Genomic DNA, 15,806 nt, shown 5'->3' on the forward strand with positions numbered 1-15,806 from the left:
AAATTCCACTGTCCGCCCGAAGAATTGTCATGTGAATTCTTTGGGCGGATGGCGGAGACAGGGGCGAAAGACAAAAATCTGAGTAATTTCCATAGTGTGCATATATCATTACAGAATTTTCATCTATTTACAGTGTGTTTCTCTGTTTTATATACAACTCCTTAAAATTGTGAATTAACCGCAAATTGTGGAAGTGTTTGACATTTTTGGTGCTCTACCTTTTCGTAAAAGGGGTTATCCAGCGCTACAAAAACATGGCCACTTTTGCACCCCTCTTGTCTCCAGATTGGGTGGGGTTTGAAACTCAGTTCCATTAAAGCTTAATTGCAAACCACATCTGAACTGGAGGCAAAAGCGGCCATGTTTCTGTAGCACTGGATAACCCCTTTAATTCTGACACATATGTTTATCTAATTGGTCTTATGGCCAGCAGGTCCATACAGAACCATAGCGGCTGGTTTGTAAAACTGAACATTTTGTTGTTCTCTCAATATTCCAACCTCAGCCATTATCTCTTATGGTGCAGGCGAGACAACCTCAGTTATTTTAATTTTGTTTTTGATTTAACCCCTTAAGGACCAAGTCCATTTTAATTTTTCCTCCTTGTGTTAAAAAGCCCATAGCCCTTGTATTTTTTCACCTAAAGACCCACAGTCCTTTTTTTTTATTTTATTTTTTTTTTAAACCAACTGTACTTTGCAATGACCGACTTAATTTTTCCATAAAATATTCAGCAGAACTGGAAAAAAAATGTTTTTTTAATTTTGGTGGAGTTTCGTGTATACGCCGTTTGCTCCATGGTAAAAGTGACATGTTATCTATGTTCCTCAAGTCAGTACGATTACTTTGATAGGCAACTTATATAACTTTTATTACTTTTGATGGCTTTTAAAAAAAGAAAACTTTTTTTTTAAAACTAAGGGGAAGATTTATCAAACTGGTGTAAAGAAGATTTAGCTCAGTTGCCCCTAGCAACCAATCAGATTCCACCTTTTACTTTTCGAAGAATCTGCGAGGAATGAAAGGTGGAATCAAACTGGTGAAAGTAGAATTGTCTAGGGGCAACCAAGACAATTCTACTTTACACCAGTTTGATAAATCTCCCCTTAAATGTTCTTAAAATTGCTCTATTACCATGCTTATAATGCTTTTATTTTTTGGGGGCTATTTGGGGCGCCATTTTTTGCACCATGATCTGTGCCGGGACCGGGACCAGCATCCAGAATGGAACTGCCAGGAGGGGGTGACTATCCCACGCTTTATGTTAGCTTGAGAAGTATCATGTTTAAATGGCACCTTGAGCTACAAAGTACAATATTGCAATAATCTTTATTAAATACAATATAAACTGTTTGATTTAGCTTTTCAAAAATATCACGCTTTTTTTTTAAATTCTATTTATTATTTTTTATCTAGTATAACACTTTTATAGATATACAATGTATAGCCGTACTTATAAAATACAGTGTAATGTTGTAAACTTTAAATAGGCCTTTGTGATTTTTTTTTTTGGGCAACATGATTCTTATCATTCCTAGATGCGATGTGTAAATATGAAACGCAGGTGCTGTAATTAATTTGGACATTTGTAATAAAGATAAAGAAAACGCCATAAATGAATCAGGTTTTCTTTTACAATTAAATGGGTACTATCGAATATATGAAATGGGGTTTCCCCACCATTAGAAGGGATGGTCAGAGGGGTAGGAGGCGGCACAGCAGTGATCCTCAGAGAGATAGTCTACAGTATTAAATATAGCTTAGACTGAGGGAGAATGTATAAAAAACAGCGGCACTCACCAAAAATTCTTAAAGGGAATGTGACACCTAAATTTTGTTTTACTGATTAGAGTCGATACTAAAACTTGTTAAATCGCGGCTGAGCAGCTGATGACGCGGCAGAGGGGGCTGGCATGAAGGAGGGCTGATGCGGTCCAGCCGGCCTCCCGAAGACGACGTCATTGTCCCCAAGATGGTGGCTGGGGTCGACATGAATTAGGTATGTATAGTGCATTAAACTTCCGGGGGTGGTGGGACACGGGGAAGGGGGCCATTCACTAACATATGTTGTATAACTGTAATGTGTGTTATTTAGTGAATAATGTTCGCCGCACTACCTCTTTAAACTTACAGTGTGAATTACCATTGTGTCATGAAGAAGTATTACATGAAGGATGCCAAGTAACTATTTCCTTATTTGAATTTGAAAACAGGAAACATTCCTTCCTGAATCTAAAATTTCATCTGCACAGTAAAGCAATATACAACACAGTAATCCAGTGTCCGTAGGTGTCATAGAGGGGGTCCTGTCTGATACCCCTTGCTGCAAGCCAGGGAAGAGAGGTCTCCTGGTCAGCAATGCTGGCTAGACTATGGACTCAGGATTTTTAAAAAGAAAGGTAGGTTTTGTGGATCTGGAAGGACAACTAGTGAACTGATCTTGTTAAGTTGCACAAAAATAAAGAAAAAAGTTTGTGTCCTTTGTCAAAATTCTAGTATAGGAGTCTATGGGAAATCAAGTGGAAGCATTAACAAATACCCCTCCCCCAGCAAGATAGAATCAAACCATATTTTTCCTTCTATTTCACGGCATTATGGGGACAGCAGAAGAGCAAAGCCGTACGGAAGTTACAAGAAACTATTCTGACCGTTAAGAAAAACGCTTTAATTTGATTAAATATTCCATTAATTCGATTACGATTTGGATTAGACTGGAGAAAATATTCAAGACGACAAGTAGCTGCGTCCTCTTACCGAAAGAGATGAAAAGGGCTATGCTCACACAATGTTTTTATTTCTCCGTTTATAATTTTTCAAAAGTGACGTCCGTTATTTTGGCGATTTATTTAGCAATAACGGCCACTGGTACATTATTCTTGTTTAAGTGGACTGATCGCCCTTTGGATGTGTCTTTAATTGAAAAGCCCATTGGATTTCATAGTAAAGATGGTGAAAAGGGAATAACTGTGTGTAAACAACTGAAAAATAACGTCCGTTGTTCGCAATAGATGTTTGCAAAAGAACATTATTTGACGTCTGTCTCGAAAGACGTTCCGTTATTTAATACACTATGTGCAAATCATTTCTGTTATTTTATAGACTTCAATGCAAATCATTGAAGTCAATTAAAATGATGCAATAACGGACGTGTTTTTTTTTTAAACAGCCATACAACCCATCTGATTGGAAAATTATGAAAGCGGAAGGTAGGTTGTCCTGGACATTCTTTTTAGGGTAAATTCACACAAACGAAATCCGCTGTGGATCCTATGCCGATGACTTTCAGTGAGGATGCATACTCGCAGCGAGATTAACACCCCCCGCCGGCATAATCCCGCAGGGAGTATGTACATGACAGTGCCATTAACCCCCAGCCGTCCGGGCTCCCAGCATCTTCACGTCCCGTACAGCCAATCAGTGACTAAGGCGGGGCAGCGCACTGATTGGCTGAGCAGGACGTCCATCTGAGAACCCTCGAAGCAAGCCGGAATGCAGAGCAGGTAAAAGTATGCTCTAGCCAGTGGGGGTGGGGGGGGGGGAGGTTGGGGGAAGGGGTGGTAATCCCGCTGCGAGTATGTATCCTTGCTGAAAGTCATCGGCATAGGATCCACAACAGATTTCATTGCAAATTCGCAGCGTAAAATCCACTGTGGATCCGCCCGTGTAAATTTACCCTTAGGGTAGCTTCACATGTACCGGATCCGCAGCGGATTTCACGATGCAAGTTTTCAGCAAAATCGGCTGCGGATCCTGGTAGTGTGAAGCTGAATGGGTCACATACTCGCAGCAGAATTTTCATTCCACTGCCTGTATGTGACCTGGCCCCTTTAACCCCTGCGTCCCGCTGCCTGCTGCCCTGGCCCGAAGCATACACATTACCTGCTCAGTGCCGCGGCTGTGTGAAGCACCCGGCTCCCCTTGCTCCTCATCAGCCAATCAGTGCCGGGCAGCTTCAGGCCTGGGCTGCGGGTGGCGGGCGGTTAAAGAGGCTGGCTTACGGATATGTAACCCCCATGGATCCTCAGCAGATTCGCTGCAAACTCGCATTGTGAAATCCGCTGCTGATCCGGAACGTGTGAAGCTACCCTTAAAACAAATGTACCATCAGGTACATTCACTTTAAGTGTTGCACATGAATAGACCAGAACCAGTAAGGGGATGCCAATGCTGTGGTCTTTTTTTTTTTAACCATGGCCCGGTTGACGTGCACGGTGCCGGTCTATTACTGAGCACTGGGCTGAAGCACTGGAGACAGGTTGGGCCACTCCCAGTGGGAGGAAACACCCGCCCCTCTATGACACAGCTCTATTGATTGTAATGGAGCTGCCTCATCGGGGTTTTCCTCCCACTGGGAGTGGGCCAACCTGTCTCCAATGCTTCAGCCCGGGTTGATGCTCAGTCATAGACCGGCGCTGTGCACATTAACCGGGCCATGCTTTAAAAAAAAATACCACGGCACAAGCATTCGGCATTGGTGCTGGTCTATTCATGAGCAACACTTAAAGCAAATGTACCTGATGGTAGATTCACTTTAATGAAAAGCTACAGGTTAACTTACTCCTACAACTTAAAACTATGTAAAACTGTGCTTAGTAAAAAAAAAAGTAATAATAATAATAATAATAATAATACGGCCAGTGCTGGACTCACCTATGGGCACAGAAGACACATGACTATAGTGCTTTTTGGTGACTTTTTAAAAGTTTTTTTTGAAAGTTTCTGCTACTAAAAATTTCCATCCCGTCTGCACAGTTACACAATTACATATGTGACTTGAATGGATGTGATTTTAGGTTGTTCATCATAGTTGACGGACTTACAATTTGTGGATTTCCTTTGGTTCAGATCTTTAAGGAACCTTGACCTTCAGAAATCTACTTGACATGGCTTTACTGTGAGATTTCAGCTATTCAGTCTGGGATATTCAGGAATACAGCACAATAATAATACACAAACACCAGTCAGGTCCTTGGAATAGAATGGGGATGAAGAATGTTCTATTATATGTAATATATAAAGCAGGAGAATGGTTTCTATCCAGCTCCTTCATGGAATGTAATCTTATTTTATTCATATATAAAATTACCAGAGAGGATATAAAAAATAATAAGTAAATAGTGTAAAACAGAACAGGAAACTATTACTAGTACAAAAACAAAGGAAATTCACATTTCAGTAATATTATTAATATTATATGTTAAAGGTAAACTATCAGCAGGTGAGATGAATCTAAGCTGCTGATATGTCCCTATTGTGCACGGAGCACCGAGGATGAGGGTATGTGTCTTATAGTATGTCTCTTACCTTCATCCTCGGAGCCCTTCCAGTGCAGTTAGTCATTTACTCCGCAGTCCGGTAAGACTGTTAGGGTCCTATTACATGGGTGGGCCGATCAGTGCTATAAACCTAAATCTAATAGATTGTCGCTCGCTTACTGGGCCTGGGAACATAGCCCAATATTTAATTTATTATACAGTAGTTTTTTAATACTTTATTGAATACACCGTGAGTGCGGATGAGCTTCAGATAGAGATGGAAATTTGATTAAACTAAATCACAGTAAACTAAAAATGCCGCCCATCAGTCGGGATGAAGAAGGGCAGATTTGTCGAAGAAAAATTCTTTCACTCATCCATTCAATGTGTTCTGAAGAATTCTACTCAGAAACAATTAACCCCTAGATGACCTATGCCGTGCAGGTACATCATGGGCGGTTGTGCTGCAGCCTGTTATTAACCCCTTAAACGCAGCTAATGGGAAATGTAGTTTACTGGCTTTACATTGTAAATGAACATGGGCAGCGCTGGAAAAAGTGTACATATGGCCACTGGAGCACCGGATAACATATAGTGCAAGAGGTGAGTATACCCGCATGCTTTTTATTAATTATTATTATTTTTGCCCGGATAACCCCTTTAACATGTACTTAACTTTTGAAAACGGTCTAGACTCTCCCAGAGGGCCCCACTATATGGAGGCCTCCCCCACAATGCTAGGAGGCTGTTCAGCAGGGGCAGTCAATGATCACCTCTCTATAGAAATTGTATTTTAAAAAATGCTTATGTGAAAAGTCCCATCCACATTGTTCTTAAAAGTTCCCAACATTCAAATAACACATACACGACGCAACAGCAACCAGAAAATAATGACAAATGTGAAAAAGTAGAGTTTAAATGCAGAATCATAATCATAATACAATCTGATTTTTTTTTCTGTTACATTTCGCCACTAGAGGGCACCAGAGATTAACACAGAATATTTAGCTCTACACCACCCAATAGAGAGCTAAATAGACATTGTATTCATACGATCGATATTGGTGACTTTACCATTTATTTACTTTGAGGTTAGAGTCGTTTTAATTAAAGGGACACTATATAAGTCATTGGTGTAGATTTATAAAAACTGATATTCTTGTTTGAGTTTTTTGGACGTGTTACACTCACAGACAAAAGCATCGGTGCGGCAGTATATGTAAATGATCAATCAATGGTCAATCTAACATGAGCATTAGGATAAGTCATGACAGATGGTTTGATGTTGCAGATTTTAGTGAACGTTCCATTGAATCTGACACTAATGTGCAAGCAGCAGGGGGTCTGTGATGCTGTAGACTACCAGGACAGTCGTATAATCGGAACATTTATACCTCATTGAAAAATCATGTTTTTCACATGGAACATTTTTACAGGATACGCTTGTGGCAATAACTCCTGTACATTAAATAATATATCGTAATTTTTCTCGAAGCGTTTGATGCTTTAATACTGGGAGAAAAGTGTGTAAGGGCCCTATTACACGAGACGATCATCGTGCAAATTATCATTATATCGTTTGAATTTAAACAAGAATCAATTTGTGTAAATGCAGGCAATAATCAAACGACTAACGAGAAATCGTTCATCTTTAGTTAAAGGGGTACTCCGGTTTTAGACTGGAAAGAATACACCACATCCTGCAGGACATACAGAAGCTGATAAGTACTGGAAGACTTGAGATTTTAAAATTTTACTAATAACTTTTTGACTCCAGTTGATCTAAAAAAAACTTTTTTTTGTCTTTAGAGTACCCCTTTAAATAGCCTACATGGCTTTCTGGCTTCTCCCACATATTTACCCCATCACGACATTAGACTAGCTTGTTAGTTGCAATACAAGTCTATGGAATTCCAGGAATTCCCTATACCTCTTGCTTTAGAATTGCAGAGCAAAACTGACAGGAGATTTTGAAATTATACTTACCCTTAAGTACCTGGTTTGGTGATTGCCTGCTCAGCCAATCCGTGACTGGGGCGGGACTCTGCACCAATCAGTGACTGGCTGAGCGGGCAATCACTTACCCGGGCCGTGGCGTTGCAGCTGAAAGAGCTGGGTACATGACATACACACATTCCAACCTAAAATGACAGCCAGCGGACATCCAACCCGGGAGCAGTGCTATGGAGGTATGGGGACTGGTAAGTATACATTGTTTTTCAAGTTCCCCACCCCCCTGTCTGCCTGTTTTTATTTTCATGGAACTTTTCTTTTAAGTCATTCTGGAGTTTTCCAGCACTACAAAAACATGAATTTCTTCCAGAGACAGCACCGCTTGTCTCCAGGTCAGGTGTGGTTTGCAACTAAGCTCCTTTCACTTCAATGGAACTAAGTTACAAAACTTGCACCCAAACTGGAGACAAGAGCGGTGCTGTCCCTGGAAGAAAGTGGCCATGTTTTTGTAGTGCCTGATAACCCTTTTTAAATGCAGACAAAACATAGAGGTGTTTTCCATAACTTCCAGTTAGATTACAGTAATCCAGAAGGCCGGTGATCTACATGACAGCTATGGACGATATTTCATTTATTAGTGGATCCCATTGTTTGCCATGATGATCTCCAGAAGCAGATGTGGCCACCAGTGACCTCTGAGTCAGTAGGATTACACAGATATTATGTGCATTGTCTTCTCTGACGGTCACTCCTTATTGTGTAGGGAGGCTACAGCTTGTAGTGTAACATCAATATGACTGACGTACGCCCTGGACGAGGTTTGTTGTAATATTTTCTATGGATTTTTGGAAGTAGTTCCTGTAATTTGTTTTCCATTGATTTTACCGGCATTCTTTTAGCTTGAAGAAGTTTGTTATTTTCTTGGGTAAATTGCGAACGTTCATTGTACAAAAAGACCAGGTGGTAAGAAAATGAACCTGCATGGCAGCCGCTACTTGCTAACATCAGCAGATCTCTAGTCTTAGCTCTCGCTCCTCTGAGAAGTCACAGGTTTGACATTCGATAATGAACCATGGCAACAGGTAGTTTATTTTTAATAAATGTAACATACTAAGATTTACACAAGAAACACCAGACACAGGACGGTGACGAATGTGCCGGCTCCTGTAAGCCAGAGCAGCGCACAACTTCTCCTGTGGGTTGAGGGCAATGGAGTAATTTCATCACATGCCGCCTGTAGGAGACTGCAGGCACACTCCACGCAGAAAAAATCTTGACAAACTTGGGTGCTGACAATAACATGGACTTAATAGGTGCTTGAAGAAAGTAAGAACTTTGTAGGAAGTAGTAGTGCTTTGTAGAGGTAGAGAGAAGAGGAGAGGAGTTGCCAGAGGTGTCCTTGCCCAATCTAGATCCTGTACTCTGCCGGAACTAAAGAGTAGATATAAGTAGATAAGTGATACTTGTACTCACGTTTAGACTTATGTCTGACCACCTTCTGCCCCCTAGTGTTGTAGAACCCGTCCTAGGTGGGTAGCATGAGCCCAAGGTGTCAGTTATCTGGGTGTAGCAGGTGCCCGAGACTTCACAGTCGACCCTTGCTGTGCAGTAGGATACGTAGACATTTTACTATGGTAGCTTTGTCCGACTGGGGTCAGCTCCCCTTGGTTCAGGAGTCTGCCTTGCACTTTTGAGACACATTCCCAAGGTGGGCTAGGGTGTCCCTAAGTATCGGCTCCCCCTTTAAGGTTATTTAGCACTGCATCGTGAAAGTAGTGGCTGCTTGTATAGAAAAAATATGCACATGCTTTGTAGAGGTAGAGAGAAGAGGAGAGGAGTTGCCAGAGGAGTCCTTGCCCAATCTAGATCCTGTACTCTGCCGGAACTAAAGAGTAGATATAAGTAGATAAGTGATACTCATACTCACGTTTAGACTTATGTCTGACCACCTTCTGCCCCCTAGTTTTGTAGAACCCGTCCTAGGAGCATGAGCCCCAGGTGTCAGTTATCTGGGTGTAGCAGGTGCCCGAGACTTCACAGTCGACCCTCGCTGTGCAGTAGGATATGTAGACATTTTGCTATGGTAGCTTTGTCCTACTGAGGTCAGCTCCCCTTGGTTCAGGAGTCTGCCTTGCACTTTTGAGACACATTCCCAAGATGGGCTAGGGTGTCCCTAAGTGGCGGCTCCCCCTTTAAGGTAATTTAGCTCTGCATCGTGAAAGTAGTGGCTGCTTGTATAGAAAAAATATCTCTCAGCATCTTTCTTTGGTCCCTGTCAGGGGTCCTGGCCATAGCCAGACCCTGGATTAACTTCTGCAGGAACTGGTTTTGTTGTGTCCTCCCTCACTAAAAACTAACTAGAGACTAAACTCACTTCCTCCACCAGTTTAACTCCTCCTACAGGGGCTTTTGTGTACTTTCCTGTGAGTGGTGGGGCTGAGTGTGGGTAAGAGAGAGGAAGAAAAGAATAGGAGAGACAGAAAGAGCACCTCCTAGTGGTCAGCATAAAAAACATGGTACAACACATTTAACCCTTTAACTCTACAGCTGTGCATACAATTAATGGAGGGTTAAAGGAGAAGTTCGGTGACGGGGGTTGGGGGGAACATAATAAAGAAGGTATATTTATCTGTCCCGGTACTCACACAGCTCCACAACCTTTGCACCTACGTAAACACCCGGTTGACATACCTCACAGCCGAGAGAACATTACACCCAGCGGGGTGCGGAAGCTCAGTAATGTGGGCACAAGGTCTGGTAAGTATATGTTCTTTGTTATTTTCCTTCCACCCCCTGCCTAATATGAATTTTCACACCCCTGCCAGACTTCTCCTTTACGTGCACTGCTGAGGGGGCAATCTTGGGGGGTTAAATGCACTGCTGGGTGCAATCTTAGGGGTTAAGTGCACTGCTAAGGGGGCATCTTGGAGTGCAATACTTTACCTTGCCTCGTGGAGCTGTCAACCCAAGCTACGCCTTTGCTGCAAACATTATACAGTAAGCCTATCTACATACATATGGAGGTCACTGGGGGACGGGGCATGGTAACAGGTTTCTCCATGTCGACCATCTTATGGACAGAAACACCGCACAGTAGGCCAGCACAGCCTATATATTATATTGGGTCTTCTACAGCACAGGGGGGCCTATACTATATGGGGATGTTGAACAATGAAGGCCTATACTATACGGGGGCTGCTACGTAGTGGGGGAGGGTTTTGTACTATATGAGGCTGCTACACAGGGGGAGAAGGCTATACTATATTATGGTTGCTGCACAATGAGAGATTATACTATATGGGGACTGCACATAGGGGCCTGATACTATAAAGGGACTGCTCAGAGGAGCCTATAGCATAAAGGGTCCTATACTACTACTAGCATACCTATTATGTGGGGGTACAGGGGGGCATTAAAATGGGTGCACAGAGGGTTCTAAATAATATATGTGTTGTAGCAAGGAGCCAAGGAGTAGATTTTTGGAGAGAGGATTCATGGCCAGACTTCAAGATGACACGGGCTGGATGAAGAGAAAAAAGAAAAGTGAAGGACACTGATCAGAAAAGATGCCCCTGTGAGTCACTGGATGTAACTGCACTCTTTTATAGGGTCTGTAGTGGTAGTGATAGTGGTCATGGTGTGGTGGTATTATGTAGTGGTATCATTGGTAATTGCTTTCTCTTTTAGGTTTCATGTCCTGCTGGTTCTGACATTCTGATAGTACTAGGGGTGGGCACCAAAATCTAATCCTGGAGAGGGCACCACCTACGCCACATGAGAAATTGGAATGGTTTTAGAGAGCCAGACTAATATACACGTCCATGGTACAAGCTATGGCACTTCATGGCGCTCACTGTGGCGGCTTACAAAAAAAAACACCCCAGGACAATCCTCTATAGCTCCCACCCATTCCCAGGACAGCGTCTTAGAGGAGCCAGTACAGGATTCATAGGACCCCATAGTAACCTTAATAGTGTTGCTGACCTTCTAAGCTTATCCTAGATGGGTCTTATGGTTCCTATCCTAACGGTCTTATTGGACCGTGGAGCAAACTACTAACTGCACCAGATTGGTGCCGAGGAGGAAGGTAGGAGAAAAACTATAAGAGACATACCTTCCTCTTCAGCTTCTCCTATGCAATAGGGACATATCAGCAGGTTAGCTTTGTCCAGGGGCATAACTAAAAAGGGCTGGGCTCCGTAGGAAACTTTTGAATGGGCCCCCTTCTCCCCCCCCCCATCCCACTGTTTGTTAGTCCTCCGCCCACTAGATAGCATATGGTAGACATCTCCCCTGGTATCCCCCATAGCTAATGTCCCCCAAAATAGGCATCTCCTATTTAGTGTCATTCATGGTAGGCATCTTCTTGAGTAGTATGATGACCTATCACTAGGCCCTGATGTGGCGGCCCCCGATACGGCTGCTATGGCCGTTGTTACACCCCTGGATCGGTCTAACCTGCTGATAGTTCCCCTTTAATGCTGTTTGTTGTGTCTCTTACTCATATGTACTTGTTGAGGCGGAGTACCTCCTTGCAGCGTGCAGTCCTCCTTGACATTTCTTCAGTAAAGAATTCTCCACTGCTCCCTCAGACAATTGCAAATGATCATTTTTGTTTAACTGCAAGACAGACTATTCTTTCTTCCAAATCTAATCTGGAAAGTTCACCAGCAATTTATCATGAGTCATAGAAGCAGATTTTCTTTTTCTTTACAAAGCAAAACTGCATTTGCAGGAACCATTGTCTTTCAGGAAGGATATGATGCATGCCAGATCTCAGACCTCGGCTAACGTGATGAGATTAGGGCAGAAAGCATGACACAAAGCAGCTTGACCAAACTGCTCATTAGCCATTTACCTTTCCCTCTGTGGCCGTTGATGTTTACTCGGATTTTGTGAATGTTCAGGTATTTATAGCGATGAGAACATGGAGTATTTTCTATTATTTATTACATACGTCATACATTACCTATCCAGGCTGCAGGTCTTCTCCTGCGCTCCTTCTCCTGGGTCCCGTGCACAGCAGCAGCTTCAGAGCGGCCTGTCTCAGCTGACAGACTGCTCAGCCAACCACTGGCCAGGACCGCCGCAACTCAGACAGGCCACTCTGAAGCTGCTGCTGCTGCGCGCAGGAGAAGGAGCGCAGGAGAAGACCTGCAGCCTGGATATGTAAAGTATGACATTGGTAACAATGTCCCTGCAGCCCTCGCTAAACGATTATCGGGCCATGGAATAGGCCCAGTAAACGAGCACCGATCTAGCAGATCGGCGCTCGTTTACATTGTTGATCGGGCCCCCATCGGCCCGTGGAATAGGACCCTTAGGCTGTGTTGACACTCAGTATACTGGCCAAACCACGGCCGGTGTTTGAATGTTCGTGGAACGGCAGCCGTTATTAATTAACATGGTTATTCTATTGCACAGCCGAACAACGGCCATTGTCAGTGTGGTGCATGGAGCGGGCAGCATTGCACTGATTTCAATGCAATGCCACCCAGGCTAAAAAAAAATTGTATGTAAAATGTATGAAGGAAGTCCAAAAATATTATTTATAGGGTGAGATTGTAAAAAATGACATGTTTCCGTGTTTAGATAATGCACTTTACATTTAGGCCATGTTCCCACTGCATAAGATTCGTAATAATCCCGGCCGTTGTAACAACGGCCGTGATTACTAATGAACTTACGTAGTGCTGCCTTCTAAGGAATCCCAGCCGGAGTGTATACACATAGGGGCAGATTTATCAAACATGGTGTAAAGTGAAGCTGGCCCAGTTGCCCCTAGCAACCAATCAGATTCCACCTTTCATTCCTCACAGGCTCTTTGGAAAATGAAAGGTGGAATCTGATTGGTTGCCGGGGGCGACTGAGCCAGTCTCACTTTACACCATGTTTGATAAATCTCCCCCATAGTATACACTCCGGCCGGGATTCCTAGTGGCGCCGGAAAAAAGTAACATGTCTTCTGCGGCCGCTATTCAGTGCACACTATGGAGAAAACCCTGTCAGTTCACACAATGGAGCGTGCGGCTCCGGCTCCGGAATTCTGATGCAGGCACGCATGGATGTGCCCGCATCCGAATTCTGCGGCAGTAAAGATCATCCGGCCGGGACTGCAGTACTGGCCTGGATGATCTTTTCTGACCCGGCCAGGTCACAGAACGACCGTTATCTTACAGCGTCTGAACATAGCCTAAGACTGACATGATATGTTAATTCTATAGGTCAGTCTGTATACAGTGATATGCAGGTTATATAGCTTTTCTAATGTTTTACTATTTTTTTAACAGTAAAACTTTTTTTTTTGCAAACAGTTTTTACATTGTGGTTTTTATTAGTACTATATTTGAGTAGATTGGACATATTGATCACTTTTTACAATACTTTTATATATTAATCGATCAGAGAATTACACACGCTATGACATATAATATGTTCTATTGTTGTCTTTTATTTAAACAATGGGAAGGGGAGTGACTTTAATTTTTATTGGGGGAGGGGCTATGACATATTTTTTTAAAAATATATATTTTTATTTATTATTATATGCATTTATTGGATTGCATACACTTGTCAATGCTATGCCATAGTTTTGATATATTATATATATATATATATATTATATACATATATATTTATATATATATATATATTGAGATTATATATATATATATATATATATATATATATATATATATATATTGATATATATATTTTTTTTAAACATGATTTTTATTGTATCGTGATACAGCACAGCAAATAAGTGCTGTATCACGATGCAATAAAAATCACGTTTGTTTTTTAAACTCCGGTGTGCTGTGAGCGATTCCTTGGATACTTAGAAGTCTTGGTCACGACTACCTGCTGGCACCCACAACAAGGTTGCTGCGTAGTGCTGCTCAGAGATATAAAAGGCTGTATATATATAGAGAGAGAGAAAGAGAGGTATGCCTCTATACATTTACATTATAGATGAATATATACCAGCGAGACCACTGCTTTTAGAGCAGAGTGGTGGTCGGTAACCTAGACAACGATGTGTCAACAATGGGAGGAAAGAGCAGCATCAGGAGAAGGAGGCAAAAATGTATTTGCTAAAATATTTAACTTGAGGACTTCTACAAGTATAACTATGTTAGTTGAGATGAGATAGGAATACCCATTTAGGTAGGCGGTATATGTCAAAGTAAAATACAAACAAATGCCAGTACCCATGGTTTCCCAGCAGAACATTGCCTACTGCACCACACTGCCTCCACCAGCTGTTGTTCTTCCCATAGTGCATCCTGGTGGCATCTCTTTCCTTGATAAGTGAGGTATACACCTATAGTCATCCACATGATGTCAAAGAAAATTAGTCAACCCTCCTCCATTGCTCCATGATCCATACCCACTGTAGGGCCGTCTGTCACACTGGACACTCTACAGTTACACAATCGGAGTAGTGTTGAGCCAAACTGTACGGGTACGGCAACACTCTCCGAACCCGATCGCTCGGCATTTTACGGAATCCTGGAAAACATGGATACAGCCATAGGCATCCAACTTCTCGAGAAGCTGGAAGTGAAATGGTGAGTGCTCAGGTTCAGAGAACACTAACTGAGAGGTACGTTAACTGATGTCTTATATCTGTTTTTTAAAACTTTTTGGGGAGCTATCTCTTGCTACCCATGCATTTCAATGTGCCTTGGTTGCCCATGACCATTTTTGCCACTTAACTGCTTGTCCTTCCTTGAACCACATTTAGTAGGTACCAACCATTACTTCAGATTGCATGTAGCGATGTGTGCCCAGCGGCCGATCATTTTACACAACCTAAATAAACGTTCAGCCAACGACCGTTGCCATCATCTGATCATTGTCCTTATTACACGGAGCGATGATCTGCAGAATTGTCCTGAATGGTGAGATTATTGCTCAGTGTAATAGGGCTGAAGTATATTGTTGTTGTTTTTTTTATTTCCTTCGAAAAAGGCCGAGCTAAGAGATCTGCAGTACCAGCAGTATGAAAAAGCCCCCTGAAATGGATGTGAAGGGGCAGCATGGGCAATCATGGCCCCCCCTTGCTGCCCCTCCAACCATAGGTACTATGGGTCACTGATCTCTGTGGGAGCATGGTTGCTAGTAGGAACCCCCCGTAGGTTACCCCTGGTATGTATGTAAATGTGTAGGTAATGGTTTGGTCTGCACCCCACCTGTAAGTTGGGGGCGGAATGGTGCTAACCTCTATTGAAGCTTTCCTTTTTAGGCATGTTGCTAGGCAGAATTCCCCTGGAGCAACGACATGATTGGTCCTGTCAGTTTCGGCGGGCTTTGAAAGCAGTATAAATCTGGGTGATTCTGGCCTCTGCTTCAGTTCGCCAGTAGCTGTGGAGAGAAGAAAAGAAAAAAGAAGATTGAGCTTCGAGGTCAAGCCGTGAAGCCTCCCTCCCTAATAGCCCTATTTCACGAAACGATTATCGTTCATAGACTCGCTCAAACAACCGCTCGTTAACGAGCATTTAACGATTTTTTTAAGCGAACGATAACACATAATACGTGTGGGAACGTGAACGATATCTGTATTGTAACGATTTTTTTGCGGTCGTTACATGGTCG

The 15,806-nt window shown here is 42.6% G+C and overlaps 1 protein-coding gene across 1 annotated transcript in view; it reads right to left on the reverse strand.

Annotated features, from left to right (window-relative positions):
- Positions 1-15,573, reverse strand: part of SYNE1 (spectrin repeat containing nuclear envelope protein 1) — a 385,540-nt gene extending 369,967 nt beyond the window's left edge. The window contains exon 1 of the mRNA XM_069955314.1: positions 15,433-15,573. The gene's annotated coding sequence lies outside the window, so the exon portion shown is untranslated. The remainder of the gene's footprint in view (positions 1-15,432) is intronic.
- Between the last annotated feature and the right edge of the window lie 233 nt (positions 15,574-15,806).

The sequence above is a fragment of the Dendropsophus ebraccatus genome, chromosome 15, assembly GCF_027789765.1.
Source record: "Dendropsophus ebraccatus isolate aDenEbr1 chromosome 15, aDenEbr1.pat, whole genome shotgun sequence".
Lineage (NCBI taxonomy): Eukaryota > Metazoa > Chordata > Amphibia > Anura > Hylidae > Dendropsophus > Dendropsophus ebraccatus.